This window comes from Psammomys obesus, unplaced genomic scaffold (assembly GCF_907164565.1).
Source record: "Psammomys obesus unplaced genomic scaffold, mPsaObe1.curated_primary_1811, whole genome shotgun sequence".
Classification (NCBI taxonomy): domain Eukaryota; kingdom Metazoa; phylum Chordata; class Mammalia; order Rodentia; family Muridae; genus Psammomys; species Psammomys obesus.
In genome coordinates, this window is record NW_026585644.1 from 37420553 (window position 1) to 37446951 (window position 26399).

General features: G+C 46.7%; 1 long non-coding RNA gene across 2 annotated transcripts; it reads left to right on the top strand.

Annotated features, from left to right (window-relative positions):
* The first annotated feature begins 17477 nt into the window (after window positions 1-17477).
* Window positions 17478-24783, top strand: LOC129691348 (uncharacterized). 2 transcript variants are annotated; one of them, XR_008722451.1, is made up of 5 exons: window positions 17478-17953; window positions 18899-19052; window positions 21109-21202; window positions 21562-21807; window positions 24505-24783. It is a non-coding gene; the product is annotated as an uncharacterized LOC129691348 (long non-coding RNA). The 2 variants fall into 2 exon arrangements; XR_008722450.1 differs by having other exon boundaries at window positions 21679-21807.
* The last annotated feature ends 1616 nt before the right edge of the window (window positions 24784-26399 follow it).

Here is a 26399-nt window from a genome sequence, read left to right on the forward strand (position 1 = left end):
AGGAGCAGGTAGTTAAATAAGCTGCAATGGGAAAAACAGAATGGACAGTACCCCATATATGGAACTCAATCATACTCTTGTTCTAAGAATGTCAATATATATCTTGTTTAAAAAGTAGGGCCCTTCTACAGATTAAATTTTGAATCCTACTTTTGATCTTGGTGCCTCATGAGTGCCCTTCCATCTCTCCTCCATCAAGCCCTTTCCTGGTCCAACCTTAAGACAGATTTTGAGAGAGGTACAGAGGTTCAGTCATATATCCCCTTAAGAGCCTTTGACATAGCTGGTATATATAAGAAATTTTCTAGTGCCCAAAGACACCAACCAGAAAGTTTATACATATACTCAGGTCCCCTGAACCCCAATGTTTAGTATACCCCTCCCAAAATAAGACAGCCCAGGTTGACTTCCAGACATGACCTCTGCCAAAGTTTCCCCAGGAAAGATCCAAGCAGTCCACATGACTTCCACAGTATGCATCTGTCTAAGAGCAGCTGAGTGAACAAAAGATGAAAATGAATAGTTCAGAAAAGCCAGAATCAACTTTGCTGACAATATGGGAACATTTGCAGTGGCTCTTCTTTAGGCCAAAGGTTAAGAGCAAGGCCTTGCCAAATTCAACTTTCACAAAGGCATCCCTTTAGTCTCAGTTGGCATACCCTGAGTTGTTCAAATCCATAAGCCCAAACATCTTACTAAACAAAGTCCTCAGTGAAACACGTATAATGTTTCCAACTAGGGAAACCTGTTTACTTCTCAACACACTCTCCTTTCAGAACAAAAATAAGCAGTGGCTTGATTTTCATGCCCCTCCACGGTTTGGCCTACTCCTGGTTTCCAATTGAGCTCTGGATATGTGTGCTGAATCTTAAAACCTCTAGAGGACCTGCCTTGCACCTCCTTCTTTCAGTCCCTGAAGAACTGACTTCCTGTCCTGTAGCAAGATGCCACAGATGAGGGTTTGTGCTAATGGTCCTTTCAGATGCATCAAGAATTGTGTGGGTGAGTGTGAGATGATGGGGACCGGTCATCTGTGTTTCTTCTCACAATACTGCATCCACCGGTCCTGCTCACTTCAGCAGAGGACAACATTCTGAAGCCTCCTAGCTTGCTAGGAAGTGACGTTTCTGAGCCTAGAGCGAAGAAGCCAAAAACTAGGCCATCTTCCAACTTATGCCACAGCCTATATTCACAAAAAAAAGAATGAAGAACCCAGAAGCTGAGTAAAGTTGTGGTGGGTTTGAGAACTAAAGAATGACAGCCAGCATGGGGCTTCTCAAGCTTTCTCTGTAGACACATCACCTAGGGATCTTATTACATGACGAATTTTGAATCCATAGGTCCAGAGTGGCCAGTGATTCTGAATTTCCAACAAACTCACAGGTGACCCACATTCCTGGACCCATGAATTGGATATTGAGATGCAAAGGTTTAACTTAGGGGTTAGCAAACATCTAAAGAGCCAGATAGAAAAATAAATAGCTTTATGGGATCTATATTCTCTGTTACAACTATTTGCCTCTGCCAAAAGCAACCATGGACAAATTTGTAAAGGAAACATGACTGCATCCCAATAAAACTTTATTGACAATAAAATGTGAATTTCGTATCATTTTCATCATGAAATGTTTTCTCTGTGGTATCTTTTCCAACTCTGACTATCTTGATGCACAGAACAGACAAAAAGGAGAAGATTGGTTTGAAGGTTGACCTTAGGAGCGCACAGAGCCCAGGGTAGGCCTCCATGCGGATGAGATGGAATCTAACACATAGGCTCCTCACTCGGCCTATTTTCTCTGCTGAACTTGGCATTTCCTTTCCCATATCCTTCCACTAGTGCTATGCTTCTGAAAGAGCAGACACTTTGGGGACAAGTGGATCGCAGAAAATGCTTCTTCAAAAAATCACTAAAATGATTTTAAAAGCCTACTCTAAACCCTCCCTCTCTTAATAAGAGGGCCTGTAGAATAACAGCCTCCCACTTTAATGAAACAGCTTGAAGGATGAGATTAAACTTCAACCAGAGTTTTCTGAGCTAACAGAAAAGTGGAGTGATCAGGGGAAAAAGTCAACCTTGCAGAACAACTCTGAGCAAATCCAAAAGCAACTGTCACCAACTCTTATCCCCGTGAAGCCCTGAGAAGACTTGCCACATTTCCCTTGCCTCACATTCCACTTTTACTTAAGAGAGAGAAAATATTTCTAGCCTCCTCACAGTCCTTCATCACGATGCTGCCATCTCCCCCGGGGCACAAGTCTGTCTTCCCAGAGTATTACGGCAGCTGTAAACCATATCCAAGAGGGAGACAGGGTTCTAGGCACAAATGTGGCCACGAGCCAGCAGAGAGCTCCTGTTCCACACTACTGGTCCCTTAGAATTCTTCCTGAGCAAGGAGGGCCAAACCCTAGCTCGGACACCTGTTGTCCCTACTTCATGCACAATGAAGGTTTTCACACAGAGCAGTGACCCGGAGCAGCCTCAGGCACATGAATTGACCCTCTCTCTCCCCATGATGGGTGGGGACCCAACCGGGGAGCTCTTTAAAAAAAAAAAAAAAAAAACTCACCCATTTTTCTCACTCACCACTTGCCTCCTGGAACCACATCCTGGACTTTGGCTTTGTATGTTCTGTCCTAGTGTGGCCGTTAATGAGTTCTGCTACCATGGGAGGGTTATTGGGCTTTTAGTAACCTCAAGCCCTGTATGCATAAAATAAAGATAGAGAACACATTACCTGGCTTAGGTGCTGTTTTGTCTGGAAAACAACAGCCAAGCAATTATTATGAATGAATGCTCTGGGGTCCACAGCACACTCTCAGGCTGCCCACCTCATGGTGTGGCTGTAAAGAATGAATGACTTAACATAGATAATGCCCATAACGGTTCTAAAGAGCAGTCATGTACCCTCTCTCTTGGAATTATATCTTTCTACGTGAACCCCTGGCGGACACTGGGGGCCCCCAATGAAGCTCCCTTTATATACTTCATGCAGGGTCCCCGGAAGTCAGTTGGACCGTTTATAAGGGGCAGAGTTGGAGCCTTCATAAATCCAATCTCTCTCTCCAAATATCCAAAGTGCACCCCAGGGCTCCTCCAGACAACCCTGCGCACAATGCGAAAGACCATTTAGGGCAGCAAGAACTGGCATCTCTTGCTGTGTGTCTGAGAGCACACAGTCTACCTGCTTATAGGATATGTCCTATTTGGTGAGAATGGGTAGGGAAGTCTAGAAAAACCTAGATGCTCACCTCAGCCTCCTTGAGTCCAAAATAACAAGTTCCACCAAAAAAAGGGGGGCAGCCAGATAATTTCATTGGCAATTAACCCAAGCATGATTTCACTCACACACACAAACACACAGACTCCTATAATTCCTCTCTCTTCACAAATAGTCTGTACCCATGATTTGCATCTGGCCCTAAAGTAACATTGACTTCTTCCCTAGATGACTGCTGCAAGCCATCAAGGGTCCTGACATGACAATATGTGAACCTGAAAGGCAACACACACACACACTGACTTAATGGAGGCTCAACAAACAAAATGTGCTTCACGTGATGGGAACTAGGGAGTCGGGGCACAGAAAGGAGAAAGGAAATAACACACTATAAAAAGAAATAAGTATAAAAAGGAGAAGAAAATCTCATAAACACAGTTCATTTATAGTTAATAGCAGGTATTTGTTTTGAGTGCTAATAATCTAATTAGCAGTCAAACCACTGCGTCTTCTATTGTCAGCTGATCTATAATTACTGCTCCATGCTGAGTATTTTCCCGCACACGATAGCTTTCAACTTCTCAGCACAAACAACCAAATAATTGGTGTTATTATGCTAGATATAGGACGATTCCTCTCTGAGGGGTGATGCTGGGGAGTTTTTTAAGCCATTGACTGCAGCCTTTGTATCTTGAGCATCTGTTGACTAATTCCTCGCCATTCCCTCTGTAATCAATCCTGAGATGTTTTCAAGCACCTTAGCATGCTCAAGAATGTGAAAGTTTGGAGAATCGCTGTTTGAAAGGTTAAGCCTGGAAGCAGAAAACACTCTTTGTACTCTGCAGTGGAGCGGTATGAAAGCCCAACATATTTCTCTCTGAAAACATTGTAAAGTTTTTGCCTCGAATATTGCCTCGAATAACTCATTCTAGAAGAGATAGCTTCCTATACAAAACTATCTTGCTCAGAAGTTTATGATGTAATCAAGATGTGTAGAATTTTGGGAACTAGGGGAAGAGCAGGCTTGAGGCTGGCTGCAGCTTCTGAGTTCTTCTTACGTTCAAGAGAGAAGTGGTATGACTAGGGGAGAGGGCAGTCTGGGGTGAGTGTGGTGAAGCAGAAAGAATGTGAAACAGAAAGAGGAGGGGAGCTCTGAAGACAGGGGAACCTGGTTTGGTGTTTCTGTTCTCTGCTTGCTTGTAGAAGCCTGACCTTGAGTAGGTCTTTAATGGATACCCGCAGTACTCACTGTTAGCCTTGAACTCACAGCAGCCTGCCAAGCGCTAAGGTTACAGATTTCTACTCCCATGGATGACCCTGGGTGTTCTGAAAAACAAAAGTAAAGATGCCTCCTATTTTGGGCAAGAGATGAGTAACCTGGAGAGCATTCAGCAGTGACCAGGGCATCAGTACTGCCTCCTTCCTTTTGTCACAGAAGCAAAAGAGAGAGCCCGGTTTCTTTACGTAGGGCATGTTGTTCTGTGTAACTGCATTCCCTGCAATTAAGCCCTTACCTATGAAAAACAGGTGCATTTCAGAGTAGGTGTACTGTAAGACAGTACACTGAAATCCTACTCATGGCTCTCGGTGGCCCAGACAACCTCTACCACCCCCGCTTTCCCCCAGGAACCCTTGATTCCTCTGATCCAGCAGCAAATAGGTGAACACTCAGTGCACACTTCAACTAACTGGAAAGCTCTACCACACCAGTTGTTAAATGTCTCTCTGTCTGCAAAAGGGAGCAGGGATTAGGAAACTGCAGAGTCAAACCAACACCTTTCTCCAAAGACTGTCTTACATAGAGATCAGAAAACAGTGGCTATAAAAAGAATAGAGACTACTGCTAGGCTCTGCCCACCAAATGAGATGGTAAGGCCTGAAGTCACACTCCAGCCACACTCTGTTCAGATTTTTTTTTTTCCTTTTGAACCTTCCACCGAGGCAGAGCAGACAATGGGAAGGAATACGTAGTCAGCGAGAGGGTAGATGTGCCGTGAGATTACCACTCAGATCAGAAACCTGAACGTCCCGAGATCCTTCCCCTAAAAGGCTCCTAGCCACTTCTAGCCACTAATCTCAACCAAAGTCAGCCCTGACAGTGGCCTCCAACACAAGAAACTAGCTTCGGTATTCTTATAGAAGTATAAGTAGAATCCCAGTGGTTTGCACACCAAATGTGGCCTGCCATCTGCCTTGGCACATCTTACACATAGGATAGATTTTTTTCACATTCATAAATATCTGAAAATATTATTAACGGAAGAAACCATCTCCCCAAATATGAAAAATATATGAAATTCAAATTGTGGTTTCCACATATTATACATTTATTCAAATATAACCACACCTATTCATTTACATACAGCTATTCATTACATACTCTAATGAGAGAGTTGAACAACTGCATATAAGCCCCCCCCCAAAAAAAGTCTGCTAACTACAATTTGAATAAATGACAGGCTGAACATCAAGCAATATGCATTTGTGTTGGGCTTATTATAGCAGGTTTGAGACTGCAGGATCACAGGGACACACACGTGTTCAACTCTAGTAGACCATGACAAGCAGTTTTCCAAAACATATGTTCAATTTGAAGAGGAAACATAACAGAAACAATAATCTCCGTCTGAAGCAAGGCGGAGAGACTTGCAGAGTTGATGTGACCAGGAATTGAACAAACATCTAACAGCCATCTGGGCCTCTGAGTAGAGCGAGAAAGTTCAAGGCTCATCTGCTCACACTCCTTGTACATCTTTTTTAAAAACACATCACCCTTAGATGCTGCCATGCAGAGGAGAAATGTGTGAGAATGAGAACGTCATGTTTCAGTCTGGGATCTTGGAGTAGAGCACCCAAGGCTTGTCCTAACTGTACTCCTAACTGTAGCAGAAGCACCACCCTGAGCCTGTCTGTAGTTTACCTGAAGTGTGGCCAGATGACCAGGAAGATGCTAAGTGCCTTGCCTTTGTGCTTTTCTGATTTTAGGGATTTTCATTACTCATATCTCCATTACTCATACGCCAATCTAGAATGAGGAGGAAATCAGCAGTCCATCTGCCAGGCAGAACAAAGCCATCACAAGCCCACCTTCCAGAATAACCTTTCTGGTCTATTTTGTATAAATAGACACAAGCTGGGGCCTTCTGCAACAGAAAAGGGAGGAGCTAAAGGGATGCTAGATGGCCTCTCAACCTGCTTCCCTGAGGTCATCTATCTGCACCTGCCTTTCCTTGCAAGCAGGTTGTTCAGCTCTTTCAAATTACATTTTTTTCCTCTCAGGAGGGAATTACTTCTGATTGTTTAAGGACCATGTTCATCAGGAAAAGGGGTCAAATCAAGGGTGGACAATCTGTCCTAAGTCTACAATCCTGCTGGCTTCCGAGTCAAGGAAACCTTATGGATAGCAGAAGAAGCTCATCTCCTCTGGCCAGACAGCGCAGGCTGGGAGGGGAGGTGGCTGAGGGCGCACAGGGTCCCCCAAATGAGGCCAACAGAGCTATCTCAAGATGGGACTAGAGGGTACTGTGAAGGGCAGCCTTCCTCCACTTCTCACACCAAATCCATAACTTCAGCTCTGGCATTCTCCCATGTCACAGGGGTAGGGTGGCCTCTAGGTCTTCCACAGCCAACCTCCCAGACAAACTTGGTGGTTCCTTTAGCGCCAGGTCTCTCTGTAGGTAGAAAAGCAACGCTGTGTATATACATGTATATTTTGCCCCACACATGCAGACAGTATACATTTCATTTTTCCCTGGGCAAAGGATCTAACCAGAAGTTGGGCATGTCTATAACATAAGTAGCATATGCTTTGTAGTCCAAAAAAACAAGTCCTGGATAGATAGGCTTGTCCAAGTCCCCTCCCTATATAACCTCAGATTTCTCATAACTTAGAAAACAAGAATATGAGTAACTTCCATCTCACAGGGGCGCAGTAAGGATCAAATGAAGCATCCGTGCAGATAAATGCTTTGTAAATTGTAAAATATCACAGGAAGGGTGGGGGCAAGGAAGCTACCTCTTAACTGCCTTTGCCTGATTCAGTATTTAATTAGTCAGGTCTTTCAGCCTGTTTCTCTTCTGAAGTCAACCACCTGCCCACCATAAGGACATTAGTCAATTCAGCATCCAGCTGGCAGTCATCAATTGGCCATCTATTAATAGCCAATTATCTGAGAGGCTTAATTAATCCTTGCATCACATGGTCTGCTCTTCCTGAGATCCTGGGAAACAATGGGCCCCCAATACAGGCACCGTGAATATTTCAATGGTCATCAAGGAATTTGGCAGCCATTATTGCCTGCATGTCGCAGCTGCAAGTGATGGGCACATAAATATTGATTGGACCAGTCTCTCTATAGCTGGGGAGCAGAGAGAGATCGGGAATGGATAGAACAGTTATTGGAGGAATAAGGGATGCTCCGCAAATCTTCAGCCTTGACAACCGAGGGGGAAATTTTCTTTATTTCCACATCTCCGTTGAGAACAGAAACTATGTGTGGACCGAGGTGGTCAAGACGGGATGGTCCCATCTGCTCTATAGATGTTTCTCACTCTCCTATGACATTGACTAAAACTCAAAATGGTTGTGAGCAGCGGGATCCTCAGCAAAGCAGGCTGTGGAGATCGCTGCTCTCTTCAACGGGCCTTCAAGCCCGCCGGCAGAAACACGCATGCTTGCTCTGTTTGCCTGTGTTTCCTTGAAAGATCTCTAAGTGCTTACAGTTAGGAAGACAGAAGGCAGGAGGAGAATATAATTATTTTTTTTAAGTGGCGAATCATGTCTCCAGGAAATGGTATGCAGAAAAGGCTTTGAACTTGAAATCAGCATTGTCCAGGAGGCTGGGGAATCCGACTTCTCTTATTTCCAGAGATAAGGGCTCCTGCTGACAGAAAGCTGAATGGCTCAGAGTGGCCCAGAGCAGAACTCCCTTCCTTCAAAAAGAACTGCCTCTGTGTCCACAGCAGTCCTGTGGCTCCAAGAACCAGAGTGGCAGGCATTCCCTGACCTTGGAGCCTGTGGGGAAGCAGCGGGCTTTTGCAGAGTGCAGGGCCCAGGGCCAGATTACCACTGTCTTTCCAGACTCCTCAGCGGGGCTTCTCTCCTCCTTAGGGGCCCTCCACCTTAGGAAGGGCTAACATTTCAGGGGGTGCACAGAAGAAAAGCAAAAGAATATGATGAAGCATGGAGGAAAGAGGGCGCCCCAGGTGGCGCTGCGAGGCAGCAACATTTTCTCACACAGCAGCAACCATCTCCTCTCTGCCCCCAGCAGCTTCTCAGCAACTCATTAGGTCCTGTGATAGCAGTGGCTGCTGCCAGATGCAAAGCCTGCTGCCCCAGAAGGTCATTTCAGGCCACTTATTCTGCAACACCGAAGTACTAGAGCCAGCAAATTTCGGAAGCTTCTATAGAACTCTCCAGAACCCCAGTGCTTGCATATCTCTCTGTGTGTAAGCAAATATATGAATGTGTGTATGTATGTGTGTCTGTGTGTGTGGGAGGGATGCATGTTCTTTATCCCAAAGGGCTCTTTCTTAATCAGTTCAACATCGAAGGATTCAGAGACTGATTTATTTTTTGGTTAGTCTAGCATTTCTGTTAAAATAATTAAAAGATAAGTAGTAGGAGCTAGGGAATAAATTACTTAGGACACAAGTATGAAGATCTGAGTTTGGATCTCTAGTATACTTATAAAGATGCCCTTGTAGTCTCAACACTGGGGAGGTAGAAAGAGGAAGCTCCCTAGGGCTTTCTGGCTAGCTAGTCTTAGCTGGACCCGGTTTCCAAAAGAAAGCTGGAGGGCAATTAAAGAAGAAACACTGATGTGTCCTCCTTTGGCCTTCACACACGCACACACACACACATACACACACACCCCTGCACACCCTTTCACACATAAAAATACAATTATTTATAGCCATAGGGTCTCCTTTCAGAGTTACAACTAACCTGAATCAGCTCTCACTGAAGACAGCGTAATAGGGAACCATCCCTGTAGAGTGTACTGTTCTCAGTTCACAGCTGACAGAGCCAGGAGAAGAAAAAAGCTGAGTTAGTCCTGGCACTGCCAAAGGCAGAAAAAAGACACCCTGGCTGCTGTGTACGTAAGCGAAGCCATACCGGATCTTAACACAGTGGGGGCTCTAAGAAGGGCAGGGATTTATCATGCGGCTCTCATGGGTACCTGGAGGCCACAGAATGGGCAAACCCACCACCTAGCTCAGGATAGCTCAGGCCATGGAAAGAGCCACTGCCAGCTGCAGAGGGCACAGGGTACATCACACTCACCTCCCCGCACAGATGGCCAGGCTATCATTCTGGGTCTCTGGAGTAGGTGTGCAGAAGCCATGGCAGGGCTCATGTTCTCCCGCTAAGAGCCAAGTTGAGAGACTGTCCCTGCTTTCTAAGTCAGATTATTTTCCAAAAACACATCGGGGACTTTGTGACACTTTGGATGAGTGACAAAACTGCAAACATTAGAAATCAAACCAAGGCACGTAAAACATGTCTCTACAAAACTGGTTCCCGGGAGCCTGATGAAGGATAAGATTCTTAGAAATCTGGCAGGGCAGGATATAGCAAAGAAGGTAGAGTGTGTGTAGAAATCCTGGGCTTCAGGCATCAGCAGACAGTGGGCTTATTCTGTCCCTGCTTGGTTTTCAAATTATCTCTGAGGAACAGAAGTGAGCAGCTGACTATTTTTGAGGGACAGGCAACCCTGAAGAAGGACACCCTATAGACAAACAAAGAGACACTCATTTGCCTTCAGGCTCTATTTGGCCCTGTGAGTTCCCTGTGCTTCTAGGGAAGGGAGGGTGAAATTGGACTGTTGATCTTTGTTTTGAAAACTGCCAGACCCTATAGGGAGAGCCATGCTCCCCAGGCTAAGTCAGAGATATCCCATGTGCACAGACCCTCAAGTCCCTGAGATGGAGCTTCCTGCCAGGGAAGAAAAGGGAATCAGAGCATAGACAGACCCCTGGTTCTGAGGACTAGACAACTGGGTTTTCCAAAAGTCTCTGGATCATGGATCAATTCAGAGTGGGCCAAAAATGAGCCAGGGCAAATTTCCCACAGAGGTGATGAAATGATAGCTCAGGGGTTAAGCATTTTAAATACATTAAAAATACATATTCAAAAATCTAAAAGCTTATTCTAGGAAGTAAAGACAAGCTATTTCCTATGATTCCATCCTCCTTGCATTTTTTTGCAAGCTGTGGGAGCAAGCAGTTCTCCAGGCTACCTGTTTATAGCATCCTAATACCCTGCTCCAGGGAGAGCCTCAGAGGGAAAGTTGGTCCACACCTTGCATGGGTACCCGCAGAGCAAATGAGCGGACAGACCTGCACGTGACGACAGACTGCCTCTGGTGATGTCAGGGCCAAATCCCCTGGACAGAATCCTATGTGCATACACCAAGTGTCACTAGATTAATAGTGCCCTTCTGTAAAATTCAGAACTTTTTTAATTGGAGAAGTTAACCACTAAATGGAAAAAAGAACAACAGTGTTATATAGTTTAAAGTGCTGGTGGTATGCAAATACAACAAAAAAAGCAAGCTATGTTCTAATAGCATTTGCTGTGTTTCTAGCACATTCAAAGACATTTACATAGGCTGGAGGCACTTCACTCAGAGACTTTACATTCCTAATACTTCCCTCAAAAATTACCCTGTGGCCTGAAGCTCTTGCTTTTACTAAGCCTTTAGACTAAATTTAGTTTCTTGGAAATAAGAGACAAAATAAATTTGTTCCTTTAAAAAAAAAATCTGTCAGTTATTATATAATTTTCCAAATGGCAAACAAATGACAAGAGAGAGGAGAGCTAAACGTGCCCTTTGCAGGTCTTTGTAAGTGATATGGTATTTACCTCTAAAAGACAGCTTGAATAAAACACCAAACTTGCCACGTGGTTTTCAATTAGAAATTAGAGATTTGATGAATAATTTGGGGGTAGTGAGCCAGTATTAAAATCAAATCAACATGAAAAAGTCAGGTTTAAAGAAACCTTTCCAGGTGGGCGCTGTGCCGCACGACCTAATCCCAACACTCAGGGACGACACGGAGGCAGGCAGATCAATGTGAGTTCGAGGCCAGCCTGGTCTACAAAGTGAGTCCAGGATAGCCAAGGCCACACAGAAAAGCCCTGTTATGAAAACAAACAAACAGAAATCATTACTTGAGAAAAAAGAAAGCTTTACTTGTGAATAGAGCCAGCCCTTCTTAAGTGTGCATGTGTGTTCATGTGCACTTGTGTGCGTGAGGGCAGAGAGCTAGATCCACCTCAGGAGCCACTCCTCAGAAGCTGTAGCCACCTTCTCTGGTATTCTGTTTTTGGTTTTTGTTTTTAAGAGGTGTGCGTGTGTGTGTGTGTGTGTGTGTGTGCGTGTGTGCGCACGCGCATGCGATGTACACATTTATATGGGTGTGTGCATGTGAACATGTGTATGTGTGTGCATGTGGAGGTCAAAAGAGGTGTCTCCCTCAACCACTCCCCACCTCAGTTCTTGCAGTGGGCTCCATTACTGAAGCCTGAGCTCAGCAACTTGGCTAGACTGCCCCGCCTGTGAGCTCCAACTCTCCGCCTGTCTCCGCCTGTCTCAGACCTAGGATTACAGATGCACACTGCCACAACTGCCCCCCCACCCCCTTAGGTAAATGCTAATGAGCCAAAGTCAGGTCTTATGCAGCAAGCACTTCCCCGAGAGAACCAACTCTCTAACCCCAACCTTGCTCCTGCAGACAAGGTCTTTCACTGGCCTAGAAGTCACGGTTTCAGTTGGAAAGCCTGCCCCTGCCTCAGCAGAGCTGGGATTGCAAGAGCGCACTACCGTGCCTGACTTTGGTGTGGGTGCTGGGCACAGAACTCAGGTCCTCATGCTTGAGCAGCAAGCAGGCAAGCGCTTTACTGAGTTATCAACTCAGTTCCTAGAACCATCCCTTCACGAAACTGAGAAAAAAGATCCAATTACTCTATTTAACCAGAGCCGCAGCACATCTTGTCCTTGTCCACATCACTCAGTCAGTGACGCACTGAGCAGAGGGTTATATCAGGCCTGCTGTGAAGACATCATCCCTAGGAGGATGGGGACTTTTCATAGCGCAGTGAGGGAAGGAGGGCAAGGACCTGACAGCCTATGACCAGAAACTAACGGTGGTACAGCCTCCAGCCTAGGAGCCCCCTCCCAGAGGTACACCATTCTCAACTCCCCTGAAGATGGGTAGGAAGGAAGGCCACTGTTCTCAACTTAGAAATAAGCTGATCCCCATCTCCATGCTGGTATTGGAGCATTTAAAGAATACCCCAAAGTGAAGGTCTCAGATGCAAAGTCTCTTCATAAGCATTTCCTCCTGTCTCCTGGTCCTCATTCTCTGCCAAGGGCAAGGCAAAGAATCTGAAATCTCTCCTCCCTAGGACAAGCCACATGATACCAGGACTCCTTTACCCAAAGCAAGCCATAAAGCTTCCAAAGATTAATCTAACACATTCTCTGGCCTCCCTTGTCTGATAGTAGATCTAAGTCCTTCAGTCCATAAAGGGACTCATCCACACCCAGGAGGAAAAGAATGCAGCTCAGATAAGTTCAAAGGATCTAAATCAGCATTCTGTGGGTCATGACCCCCCTATGGGGAAGTGACTGACTCTTTTCACAGCATATATAGCCTACACAGCAGATATTTACATTGTGATTCATAACAGTAGCATAATAGCTATGAAGTAGCAACAAACATAATTTTATGGTTAGGGGTCACCATAACGTAAGGAACTGTATTAAAGGATCACAGCATTAGGAAGGTTGGGATCCACTGCTCTAAACAGACAGGTCTTGCTGCTTCCCTGCTCCCTTTACCAGCATTGGATTGCACCTTTTCCCCCAGTGGTATGTTCTCTACAGCTATCCATTCTTCAGCAGGACACACCAGGCCTTTGGGTCTTCAGTCTGAAGGCTTCTGTGGCATGTAAAACTACAATCAGTTGACTTTTGTTTTACTTTTCTCTCATTAACTTGTCTTTGCTATAGGGGTGTGGACCACAACTTTATGATAAGTAGGAAAGATACCATTCCACCCCTACCCTGGAAAGAAGCCTCAACAAGAAGAACGTTTCCCCCAAGGTTTCTGCATATCCAGGAAGAGGCTTCCACCATGGTTGCAAGACTGTTTCCTACAAATGGCTAGTGGACTGAACTCATTCAGAACCTGAGCTTTCCCTCGTGGTAGACCAATGTGCCAACTTGGTGTGTTCTTCCTGTCAAGAAAACAACCTCAGAGTAAGGATATGGCTCAGTGAATAAAGCACTTGCCTTGAAAGCACAAGGACTTTAGTTCAAATTCCTAAAACCCACATAAATGCAGGACCCAACAGACAGCCCATGTCTGAAATCCCAGGGTTCCTACATCAAGAAGAAAAGCAGAGACAGATGAAGGTCCTGAGATCCTGCCACAGTTAGAGCAGGAAAACAGCAAAGGAGACCCAGTCTTAAACATGGCGGAAGGTGAGGCCCACATCTACCACTGTCTGCTGTCTTCCACATGCACGCCATGGCACACATGTGCCTGCACTCACACACATGCTTGCACACACACGCACACTTGGAACTCTCCACAAGTGAAGAAACTCTACAGTGGTGGTTCTCAACCTCCCCAGTACTGTGACCCTTCAATACAGTTCCTCATGTGGTGGTGATGCCCAACCATAAAAACGTTTCCTTGCTACTTCATAACTGTCATTTTGCTACTGTTATGAATCATAATGTTAATATCTGATATGCTACTCCGGGGGGGGGGGCGGGGTGAAGACCCACAGGTTGAGAACCGCTGTTCTAGAAAGTAGTTGATGAGCTCACACTCTACGCACCTCTACCCTTGCTGAGTCACCCACACATGGAGACTTAGGCGATAGTTCCAACGTAACAGCAAGGAAGAAAGGTGAGGAGAGTGCTCCCCAGAACACTCTCCCATCCTATTCTTGTCCTGATACTGCCCTTGAACAACCTTTATCATGGCCCAAATATCACTTAATCTCATCTGAAAAAAAACAAAAAAAAAAAAACCCAAAAAACTATTATCTCTCTTGCTGCCTGCTGGGAAAATTAAATTAGCTAATATGTGAAATGGAGTCTGTGGGTTGGTAAAGCGCTGCATGAGGGATTACTACTTCAGGTGTGTAAAGGTCCACACCAGCTTAAGAATGATCACACTCACAGAGAAGGTGACTCGTTTGGCCATGTTCACACAGGCAACAAAACAACAGACGTGGCATTCTCCATCTGTTTCTCAAAGGCATTCTTCCTCTATTTTCCATCTATTCAAAGGCTGTTGTATAGTCACATGACACAACTGTGGAAACACTAATTCTAAGACCTTCTCCCAAACCCACAGAATTATAATCTCCATAATAAACCCAAGAATCTCTATGCCAACCAAGCTCTCCAGGTGATTCTAACATGCAGTCCAGTTGGAGGGAATACTGTGTACCTTTAGGCAGGTCGTACAAAGTTTCTGTTCATACCAATCATGGAAATAAAAGTGATGCAGTTTCATCTTTCCTGAGATACACACTGTGAAGGAGAGTTTTATGTCAGCTTGACACAAACTAAAATCATTTGAGAGGAGGGAACTTCAACTGAGAAAATGCCTCCATAAAACTGGACTTCAGACAAGCCTGTGGGACATTTTCTTAATTAGCGATTGGTGGATGAGGGTCCAGCCCATTGTGGGTGGTTCCATCCCTGGGCTGGTGGTCCTGGGTTCTATAGTTCTATAAGAAAGTAGGCTGAGCAAACCATAAGGAGCAAGACAGTAAGCAGCACCCCTCCATGGCCTTTGCATCTGCTTCTGTCTCCTGATTGAGTTCCTGTCCTGACTTCCTTCAGTGATGAACAGTGATCTGGAAGTAGAAGCTAAACAAACCCTTTCCTCCCCAACTTTATTTTGGTCATGATGTTTCATCATAGCTATAGTAACCCTAATGAAGGCTCACACACACACTAAGATCTAAACGGGTGTTCATCCATAAACATATACAAAAATGTACACAAGACATATATGCAGACAAATACAAGTGAAAATGGGATGTAGAAAAACACTAACCAAAAAGAGGGAAATGGTACACCTAGTAATAAAATGTGTCCTGATTTCAAGACCTATAGAATAATTGATTCTCCAGAAGGATATGCACAATAAGGAGCGAGTAAAATGTTCAGACGAAGAGCAGGCTTTTGGACAGACTCCCCACATCAGAGTACCCATCTGCTTATGATTCTACATCAGCAGGGAACTTCCCAGAGCTTAGCCCACTCGAACACAAAATGGACAGGACAGACCCCTCAGAGCAGTACCCAAACCCAGCACTGTGCCTGGTACCTAGCTGCCTGCTGTCACAATGTGTTGAGTACAGACCAGGATAAGAGGTGGGATAGGAGTAAGACAATGTGTGCCCCAAAGGAAGAAGAGCTCTTGTCCCAGATCCCTGGGGCAAAACTAAGAATAAGTCAGCTTAAGATAATGAGATTCAGTACAAAACAGAGAAAGTTCATGTCCCTGCAGGCATCATTAACCGCATCACACAGAGCAGAACCACCTAGGGAAAAAGAAGAAAAAACCGTACAGATCCATGGCCAGGGTCTGCGTCAGTGAGAAAATAGATTCTGTACTACAAAGGCAGCCTGATGGACATGCCAATCGACTTCATCATTTCCCTGCCTAACCATCTCCACTGTCCACGGTCCTTCCGGACTAGACCTGTTCACGCTGCCCCCGTCTCACTCCCCTGACCTCCACAGGCTTCTTCATACAGTCTTGTCCCTTCAAACCTGACTTATTCTCCACTTGGGATACCCTCTGCCTGCTGGCCACCAGTCCATCCTTCTTAGCTCAGCTGCTGGGTCTCCCTCCAGGAAGCCCCAGGCTCAAATGACACCCAGTGCAGTGAGCCCACTTGGCTGTGGATCCTGTTCGTCCTGGACTACAGATGAGGAAATCTACCCTCCATCTAGGAGCAAACCCTGAATCTTTGCAGCCCATGGCATCGAGCGCATAGCCTGGCTCCATGGGCGCTAACTAAATGCTTATGTTGATCAACTAGCACTGCCAAGATTCCAACACACAAGCGCCAGTGTACATGGTTAAATGAAGAGTCTATAGGGATCCAAGTGGGAAAACTCTGTGGAGGTTTGAGTTCAAATCCAGAACGGTCTAAGGCGAGTTGCTTATAGACCCTCGACCTGTCTCCCCTTATAACTATGAAATAAAAACAATATCCAACAACTGCTTATGAAGTAAGCACCCACTATGCACATGCACTCGGCACACAGTAGGCCCTCCCTACTGTACTTAGCGATGAGATCTGCTCTCACTCAACACAGCGATGTTCCTAGGTCTTCTGCTTTCCCACCACGGGCTCCTGCAAGGCTTTCTTCCACTCCTAGGGACTGCCCTGGACTCTTAAAGGTTGTTTAGCTGCCAGCAAATCCCCCGGAGGCCTCGCTCTGTTTCTCCTGTTCCAGACTGTGGAAAAGAAGGCTAAGGGCTCCGAATCTCAAGAGAGAGCCAGCAGGGGGAACCTTCCTCTCCTCTGGGCTGCACTGACTGGACAAGAGTTGGAAAAGCCACTTGGATTCCCATTTCCCCAACTCCCTGCCAGTAGGATGGTGTCTGTTCTTATGGGCTCTCCCCCGTAGTGTTCTGAGCGCATTCAACTTTCAACGCAGCGAATGGGCTAGGGAACAGTTGACAGAGCCCGATGGCACCAGGCCAGGTCAGGTGGGCAGGGAAGGCACCCTCTGGGAGCTCGCTAATGTGCGCAGCACACCCGGGTCATCAGCCTCCTCCTCTGGGGCCTGGCAGCAGAGGGAAGGAGCTCCGCGCACATCCACCCGACTTCTCACGGGTGCCAGCATCGCCCAGCCAGCCAGCCTCCAGTGACCCTCCAGCGGCACCCACCGACCGCCAGTTCCAGCCTGGCTAGTCCGCAGCACCCCCTCAGCCACCGGACAGCTGGTTAAGTTGGGAGCCGGGCTCTGCCTGCGAGCGCGCACCCACCGCCCACGCCCACTGCCACTTACACACGCCAAGGATCTGGAGACGCCCCAAGCTTCTTAAATTCTTCAAGCACCTCCCCATGGCCGCATCCCGAGCTTGTTACCTGCTCCCGGCATCCAGACCCCTGCTTTGAAACCTTCAAACCCAGCGTGTGGACCGCGCGCCCTCCCACAGGCCAGTGCCCGGCGCCCCGCGCGCCACCAAACCGCATACCTTGGGGGTCTGCACTTCGGGTCCCAGCGGCACCTCTAACTTCCTCTTGGTGACCCAGAAGAAGAGCAGCACGGTGATCCAGAGCACCCCGAAGATGGGTAGCGCCAGGCGGCGAGTCAGGCGCCGCATGGTCCCCTCTGTGTGCGCCCCTCTCGGTGGCGAGGCGTCCCTGGGGCACCCCCCGGCGGTCAGGGGCGGCGGGGCACGAGTCGCCGAGCGCCTCGCTCTAGGGGAAACGCTGCTCCCGGGATCCCGATGTTAGGTGGCGGGATCCTGCCCCGCCCGCTTCAGAGAGAAGCCACAGCCGAGGACGGAGTGGCAAGGAGCCCCGAAGACTCCAGACCCGGCTAGGCAGGGGCGACGGGCAGCTTAGCCTGGCGCCCGATCCAGCCGGAGAGCCGCGGTGGCCGCCGAGATGCTGCTGCGCGCCGCGGCTGCCGTTGCCCTCGGCCGCCGCGAGGGAAACTGACTCGAGCAGCGGGGTAGGTGGAATCTGAGGCTGTGCCGGGCACCCCCGGAGAAACACGAGGAGGAGGGAGCGCGGAGGGAGGGCGGGCCCGACAGACAGACTGACTCCGAGGGAGAGCGGGGCGGAAGCGAACCCGGCTCGGAGCGGGGGCGCTACCGCCTCCCGCTGACCGACCGAGGAGCTGTTGGGGGACCTCGGAAGCAGCCCCGGAATCATCCTGGGCTGGGGTTGTGCGGGGCGGGGTGGGGCGGGGACGGGTTACGGAGATACTGGCTACACCTATGGCAAGCTGATACTTAAGGACCAACCCGCGCCAGGTGAGACACTTGCTGGGAGGAGTTCCTGTTTGCCCGGGGCGCTGCGCGTGGTGCTCACACCAGGGGCCCCTAGCCTGGACCCATCGCTGGGATAGTGAGGTTGACCAAGATGCTGCCTCAAATCCAGCTTCACCTGCTTGGCCATTTCAGGGCCAAGGTCGAGTTCAGCCATCTCCCCAGGGTATTTCTTTGCTTTTGAGCAGGTGTCTGACAACTTTCTCTTCTTAATGGAAAACCGAGCCTGTCTAAACTCGACTGGAAAGATGTCCTTTTAAAACTTAAGGCACAATTATCTCCCTGAGGAGTTTTCTCTCCTTGTAAATTATCAGGGCTTGCTGGAGAGGGGTCTTTAAAGTTAGCACCGCTCCAGGGAGCCCTGGGAAAGATGGCCTGGAAGTGGGGGCAGCTGGTACAAGTGTCTTTCAAAATCCCTTTCCCAACTGCTTTTAAGAAATACGTCTTCCAGTTATAGACTAAAGTCACCTGGCTGGAGAGACAGGAAAATTCTGAATCCAGTTTCCACATAGGCCTCAGGCAGGCTGGAATTCTAACCATCTCTCTAGAGCACGGAGGAGCGGTTCCTAACCTCGCCTGCCCCACCATCAGGGCAAATCACGGCTGCATCCTGTCCCTTCCCTAAGTTTTAGGCCATTCCTCATCTTAAAATGGAGGTGAGCACGGAATTGCCTGAGCGTTCGGAGAGAAAAAGTGAAAGTTTTTGCGAAGTCTGGGGAGCAGTGGCCACGGGAGTGACGTTGTTTTAGTTGGAGGGATGCTGGTTCCAAGTTTCTCCAGGTGAGTATGACACAGCAAGTAATACAGCTGCCTGCTCCCTGCCATCCTCATTGACAGGCTTGGAACAGGCAGCGCCCACACCTGACTGCAGGTTTAAGTTAAGGTGTCAGTCAGCAATCCAGAATGCCTGCTCCAGTGCCAGAGAGCCCTCAAGATGTGCTCAGAAACAGAGGAGCCCACACAAAGCCTTCAGTATTTGGTACCTTGTCTTTCCGGCCATACTGCAGCCCTGCCCAAAGGCCCTGGAGTCCTGGAGCAGGGATGTAGGTTAAAAAAAAAAAAATGGGGGTTTGAAACAGCTGTGGAAATCGAACAGCCAGAAAAGGCTCACCAGCCCATTTCAAGATACAGCGGAGCTCCTGGAGCACGGCACAGACCCCTGCCGACTTCCCACCCTTGTCTCTGTTGAATCCCTAGCCTCTGAGAGGTTGGGTCCTCTCTCTTTAGACAGGCAAAGGCCTGGATAAATAACTGTCCTGGGAGGGACGGAAGTGGCAAGAGCACTCACTCCTGCAGCTTTCTGAGCTCTGGATTTCTTCCAGGAGCCTCACCCAAGACCCCCCTAGTCCTGGGCCTGCAGAGTGTTCTATGTCAGCTCTACAGGGAACTCCCCAAGCAAGCTGTGGAGGTGCCAGGAGCTCCAGGCAGGAGCTGCAGCACCGGAGTCCATTGCTCAGCGCTTTGTGTGTGATGCTGCCTCTGAGTAACAGATGGCAGACAGTTACACAACACCACCGCCAAGCTCCTGAGACGGTGCAGCCCCACACTGCCTGCTGCCGAGGCGCTTCGTTCGGACTGTTTGGCGAACGGGGAAACCAAGGCTCTGGGATGCAACAACTTCCCAGGGGGCTATGTAATACTGGGGAGACTAGAGATTTTCTTTTAAAGAGCTTGCTCTCAAACCTTTATTTTTATCTCCCCCTCACATGGGGAAGAGTCCCTGGGGCCTTGAAAGATTTCTAAAGAATCCAACTTTGCTAAGTGCCGTTAACTGACCCAACCACAGGGCATTTTGGTCTAGGTTGCCAGGCCAGTAAGCGCCATGACAATTGGAGTCTTCAAACTTACGGAAGATGCATCTCCATGCTGGTCCCAGCACTGTAGCTCTCCTGATAGCCAACGTATCTAGAGGCCCCCAAGCTTGGACAGATATTTAAAACTGTTTAATAACCAGGTTAGGGGGAGCGGTCGTGGCTCAGCCTGTGCAAGGACAAGCTTCTGAGCCCCATTCCTGGAACTCATTTTTAAAAAGAAACTGTTCTCCTGTATACCCAGAGCTGAAGAAGCAGAGACAGGTAGGTCCCTAGGGGTGCACTGACTGGCTAACCTTGTCTGCTTGGGGAGTTCCAGGCCAGTGAGAGACCCTGCCTCAAAAACACAAGATGGATGATACCCGAGGAATAACATCCAAGGTTGTCCTCTGGCCTCCACATGGATGTGTGCATCCGCTCACACAAGAATGCTCATGCATACACATCCGCCTAAATAACACAGAGCTCTGTTGATCCCACAGGGGGGATTAACTATATCATTGGTGACTAACGAAAACTACTTTTTTTCTCATCACAAGCAACATAGGGAGAGAAAGCTTTTGGCAAGAAAAATAAAAATAAAAAGTCTGCTCTGAATTAGGACTCTCATTCAGCCTAAATAAATGTACCTCCTTGTCATGATTCTTCAGCCAGTTCATTTCTCTAGGTTTCTATTTGCCCCTGTGTAGTGTGACATTCTTGCAAAGAAGTCCTCAGTTGATGCATTTAAGGGTCTAACCTTCCCTTTGTCCCTGGATTTGGACTCTCTGTGCCACCCCTTCTGTAGATGTTCTTTCCTCACAGGCGAAGACATTAGAGAGCAAATTGGGTACTGGAGCAGATGTGAGTCATTCGTGTTAGTATAAAAACTATGGAATAAAACCCATTATGGCCCCAGAAAGCTGTGTAAAATGGCATATGGAGCAAGTGTAAGCTGGAAGCGGGAGGAAGCCGTGAAGTCCAATGCATATGCTCTCTGGCAGCGTTTGCTGTGGGTTTTCACACTTTGCTTTCGTTTCCCTTAGCTGTCCGCCTGTCACTCTCCTCCAGCTCACTGCACAGGCAGCAGCCTTTGTTCCTTTTGGATCAGATGCTTCAAGTCCCTTCTCCTTGTCCACCGTGAGTTCATGGGTGGGGGGGAGGTGCGTGAATGTTCTTCTTGGACGTGTGGCTGTGTGCCTATCTTGCCATCTGCACACTTACCAGACCTGTCAGCACCTGGGAGATGCCCCTGAGGCCAGGCCTCACAAAACTTGACCTACTGGGGCTAGGCACTTTTCTGTGGAGGCCTTTACCAATTCTAGACCAGGTGGAAAGGTGAACAGGGGCCGGGCAGATGGTAGCACAATAAGATGAGAGGCATGCATGCTGCTCGAGCTCTGGCAGGGTTCCCTAGCAGGGGAAATAGGGAGAGAGAGAGAGAGAGAGAGAGAGAGAGAGAGAGAGAGGATTCAAAGATGTCTGTCTTTATTCCACAGCCCTAGAGGCACAAGCCTTTGAGCCAACTCCTGCCGTGGACCCTGTTCAAGTTTTAGCTGTAAATAATTCATCAGCCCCCTCTGCCTCTGTGTACTTGTTTCTTCTCGCCACCATAGATCCTGTGAAAACCACATGTCCTGGGTCTCCTACCAGGACTTTCTTCTGCAGTAGAAATGGAATCATCTGGGCTGAGAGGTGAAGGAGAATGTGCTATTAGCAACCCCCATGCCCACCTTTTCTGCCAGGTTAGTACATCTTTGTCAAAGGAATAAAGTCAGGTGCCTTTCCCTCTCATCTCTGATGAGTGCATGGGTGGCACTACCTATGGGGGAAGGCACCTAACAGTCACCTCTTTGGATCTTTATCTATTAACCATTTTACTTTATGCTCCCGCTACCTCAGCCCTTCCCTCCATCTTTTTATTTTCTTAGGCACTACTGTATAATTTGCTTCTTTGAAAGGGATTTAGATTTTTGCATTTCAAAAGCCTGCTTTTTCATTATTTTGAAATGCCCCCAAACATTCTTTGTTCCTTATCCAAATGCCAAGCGTAAAATTTACTACTGCTACAATGATAGGTCTTAGCTAGTTGTAGAAACTGGTTTGATCGTCAATGATGGCAGCCCCTCCCCCACGTTTTGCATAAAAAATGCAATGTTCTAGCTAGTGTGAAGGAGTGACTCAGCTTAATAAAAAAAAAAAAAAAAGAAAGAAAAATCTTTAACCCAAATTAGCTAGTGGGGACTCTGAAAGAATAGTCTGAAGAACAGGAAAACCCAATGACAGTTGTCACACTCTGGATCCCACAGATCAAAGGGAGAGAGTCAAAAATGGGCATCTTTCTTGGTAGGCCTCAGCTTGGAGACATGAGCCTAAGGTCAAAGTGAATGAGAAAGCTAAATCTTAGAAGTAACTAAATTGTATAGGCCTCTACAATCTACCAGAAACTTCCACAAAAAGGTGCCAAGTATGCCCTAAGAGTGGGTAGCCAAAAATTTAAGATAACCACCAGAGGTCAAGGCACATTTTATATGGAGTCACTAGCAGGTGTTGCAGGCTGAGGAAAATGACCCCATGCCTCAGTTTGCTTGGGTTTCTTCTGCTAATTTTTCTGGCATAATTGTCAACAATTTCCTTTCTCAGGGTCTATTATACATAATATATTTGATGACCAATGGGAGAAATTCTAGTGAAGCTTCTAGAAGAAAGATTGCTTAAAATGTGGGTCTTTGCTCTTCAAGCTTTTATATTATTGCATTTGAGATACTCTAAACAGTCACAGGAGACTATTGTTGACAATATGAATGAATCAAGCTGGCTTTGTGTGGCACGTTGCATGACGTCATCGCTTTTCCTGATCCCATCCGCTCTCAACTGAAGATATTTCACCTATATAGTAGCTCACAGAGCCCTGGAAGAATCAGGGTTCCTTTAGAGGACAAGGAACTCTTGACCCCAGACACTAATCATGCAACTACCTCTCCCTCTGGCCCACAGGCCGATGTAAGCCAAGAAGATAACATGAATGGATGAAACAGTGGCAAGGAATAGTGGTGTAGGCATAATGAAAACAGCAGTAGGGAACATTGGTGTATGTGGCACAATGATAACAGCAGTAGGGAATGGGGGGGGTTCGCGGAAGTCCAGCAATGCTCTCCCACACCTGGTCACCACGAACACAAATCAGCTGTAGCCATGGTTGTCCGGATTATTGAGAGAGGGATGTGTAGATGGTGATGCACCATCAGGAAGACTCCTGGGTAGCTAAGTCAAAACCCCTCCCCTCAATGAAAGGAAAACGGATCAAGTAAACGAAACAGGTACATAATCTGGATCTAGCCTGCTGCTTGCCAGCTTGCACACTGTACGTGGCCACAAGCCCATAAGCAGGTGTTCCTGAACACTGCCTCCTTTCTTGGAGACAAAGGGGAAAATGGATCAGGGGAGCCAATCATAGGGTCCAATGAGGGACCTTGGAGATCATTTAGTTCAGCACTCTTCAGTTTGTGCTTGAAGAAATTGTAGCCCAGAAAATCTGCATCATCTACTAAGAGCAAGACAATGTGTTCCTGGCCAGCTCAAACTATACCATATTTTACCCTGCCATAGTCCCCACCCCTCCTCAATACACATTTGCTCCTAAGGGACATTCTTCCCTAGGTTTGATAAGCCAAGAAGAACTGAGACACTTCCGGGAGTGGAGATGGGGAAGCCACTAAACCCAGAAGTCTCCTGATAATCATTAAACAACAAAGATATTACAAGCCCAGATTCTAAGCACTTTGCTCTGAGGAATATATATAAATAGACTCCCCACTCCCTCCACTGCCACTCTCTCAGAAAATGTAAGCTGCCAATTTGAACAAAGGTTTGAGCATTAAAGACCTGGTCCCTCCTCATGTGTCTCAGTTGGATGACAGTATGTCTCCTAGCTAGACATACCTTGATCCAACTGAAAATTAGCTACATCCCAACAGAAAAATCATTTTCAGAGCCATGCTCTGTACCTGTCTTCCATTTCACTCACTAAGTGCAGTACAAATATTAATTAAACATAGATTATTTGAAAAGTGCTTTTAGCATTTGAACTTAAAACTGAGTTTCATCAGAAAATGATATTAATATCATCTCCCTGTTGTAGTTTTCTCTAGGCAGACAATTTATTTCACCCATCCCCTGGCTACCTCACCTTTTGTGTCACCATTTTCATGAGACAAGTGAAAATAATATTTCTCTTGTGCACAAAAGAGCCAAATCCCCTTCTCTGGCCTGATCTGAGAAAGACCAGTTTAAACGGTAATGGAAAAGAACCCTGATGTACAGACTAAGCAGAAATCCTTGGGGAAAAATAATGCATTTCTTTGGGAAAAAGGAATCGTTTGTACTTATGAGGTAGGAGATTTTTCCATTTATAAAGGTTTTCTTTTTCTTTTGATTGCCAGGATAACTGCATTCCAGAAAGGTTGGCATTCTCCTGTATTAAGACAGAGCTGCCTCTCGGATCTGAGTTGCAGATTCAAAAACGATGAGTGACAAGCATCTCTCTCCATGTGCTGGACCACCAGGCTGGGAGATTTTGAAGCAGTACAGATCACAGGGTTAAAATCTATTACCCAGAGAGATGGGAAGGTTCCTCTCACTGATTCCTTCACCCAGCTCAGCTCCCAGGCCTGAATTCCAAATTGATTTCCTTAATAACTATTAAAGATCTTTTTAATTAAACCAGGCATCCTCTTCCTTGGCAAACTTTTCTTGATGACATCTCTGGTTAATTAAAGGTTTAAGCTGCAAAGATGTATTACATAAGAACAGGGGAAGCTGCTTTATGGCATGCCTCTGAAGGTTCCTGCTGGTTCCTGCGGCAGAGACCTAGCTTTTTCTGCGTAAGAGCTGCTCCTGTCTTCTTTCCCAGACAGGCGAGACCCCAGAGTGTGTTAATAAGAAAGGTGGTTGGGAGAAGGGGCACAGAAAGGGGAAGTTATGTTTTCTGTTTCTTGTGTTTCTGCTTCTCCTTTTCAACTTGCCTGGTAAGTGTTCATCAAGAGTTTCTCATTAAAACCATCACTCATTTCGATGCTGACAAAACATTTTTACCTTTCATCCAAAATTCCTGAGGTAGTTGATATGTTTGTAATAAGAGAAGAAAGAATAAAAGGCCTTCTCACCCACCAATAAAAGGCAGCCACCAGAGAAAATGCCAGTTACTTATTAAAAAATAAATACAATGTAGGGTGTGTGTGTGTGTGTGTGCGCGCACACACATTAGATATTGCCTTAATTCATCACCTTCTCTCTTTTGGGTCTCTATTTTGAAATGGGTACAAAGTATAAAGTATAGAGAATGTCACTAAAAAGCAAGGCTTTTTCTTCACACAAGCTTAAATGGCTCTTAAGGTAGGGATTTCACCTCTGATCTTGTCTTTCTGCCACCGAGATTTGAAACAACATATCACAAACCTAGATGTCCATTGGAATTAAAGTCAACTCTGCTGTTAAAAAGTCACCCATTTCTACCTCATCCACCTTTATCTCACCTGCCTCCACCCCACCTGCCTGCTGAAAGCTTACAGATAGGTTCTCTAGGCATACAAGTTTGATGACCACTGGTTTACTAGATGCCTTCAAATCAACTCAGTGCCATCTGTAGGCCTGCCTAGAATGGTGAGGATGTTCTGTACTTTGGTCTCATCTGAGATAGACAAGACAAGCAAAGAGAACAAAAGCCTCACTGTTAAGGAAAGGGGGCACAAATTCTATCAGACACCAAGAAAGAAAAGAAAAAGACCACAGCTCTACATCAATCATTCTTTAGCCATTAGAGAGACTCAGAATCATCAGGCATGGAAGCTCATGCCTTTAATCACAGTACCTGGGAGGCAGGCAGATCTCTGGGTCTGAGGCCATCCTGGTCTACAGAGCAAGTTCCAGGACAGCCAGGACTACACAGAGAAACCCTGTCTCCAAAAGACCAAAAGACCAAAGGGAAAAGCAAGAAATAAATATTGATTGATTCAGAATCTTCAGAAGTGGAGAACTTATATTACTGGCCATTTGGTTATAAAATTAAAATTTAGCTTGTGTCAAGTTGGCAAAAAACCAGCCAGTACAACCAATAGCTCAGATTCAAAAACCAAAACTGTTGCGCTTACCAGCCATGCTTGTGCACCTTAAACATGTCTATGCCATTGCTGAACCGTTAAAGGTAAATGACAGGCACCATCATACACAGTGCCTATATTAGTGTGCCATTACTTCTACTGCCGTTACTACTACCTGAAGTGACTGACTTACAAAGTCAGCAGGTTGCTGCAGCTCACAGTTTGGGAAGCTTCAGCCC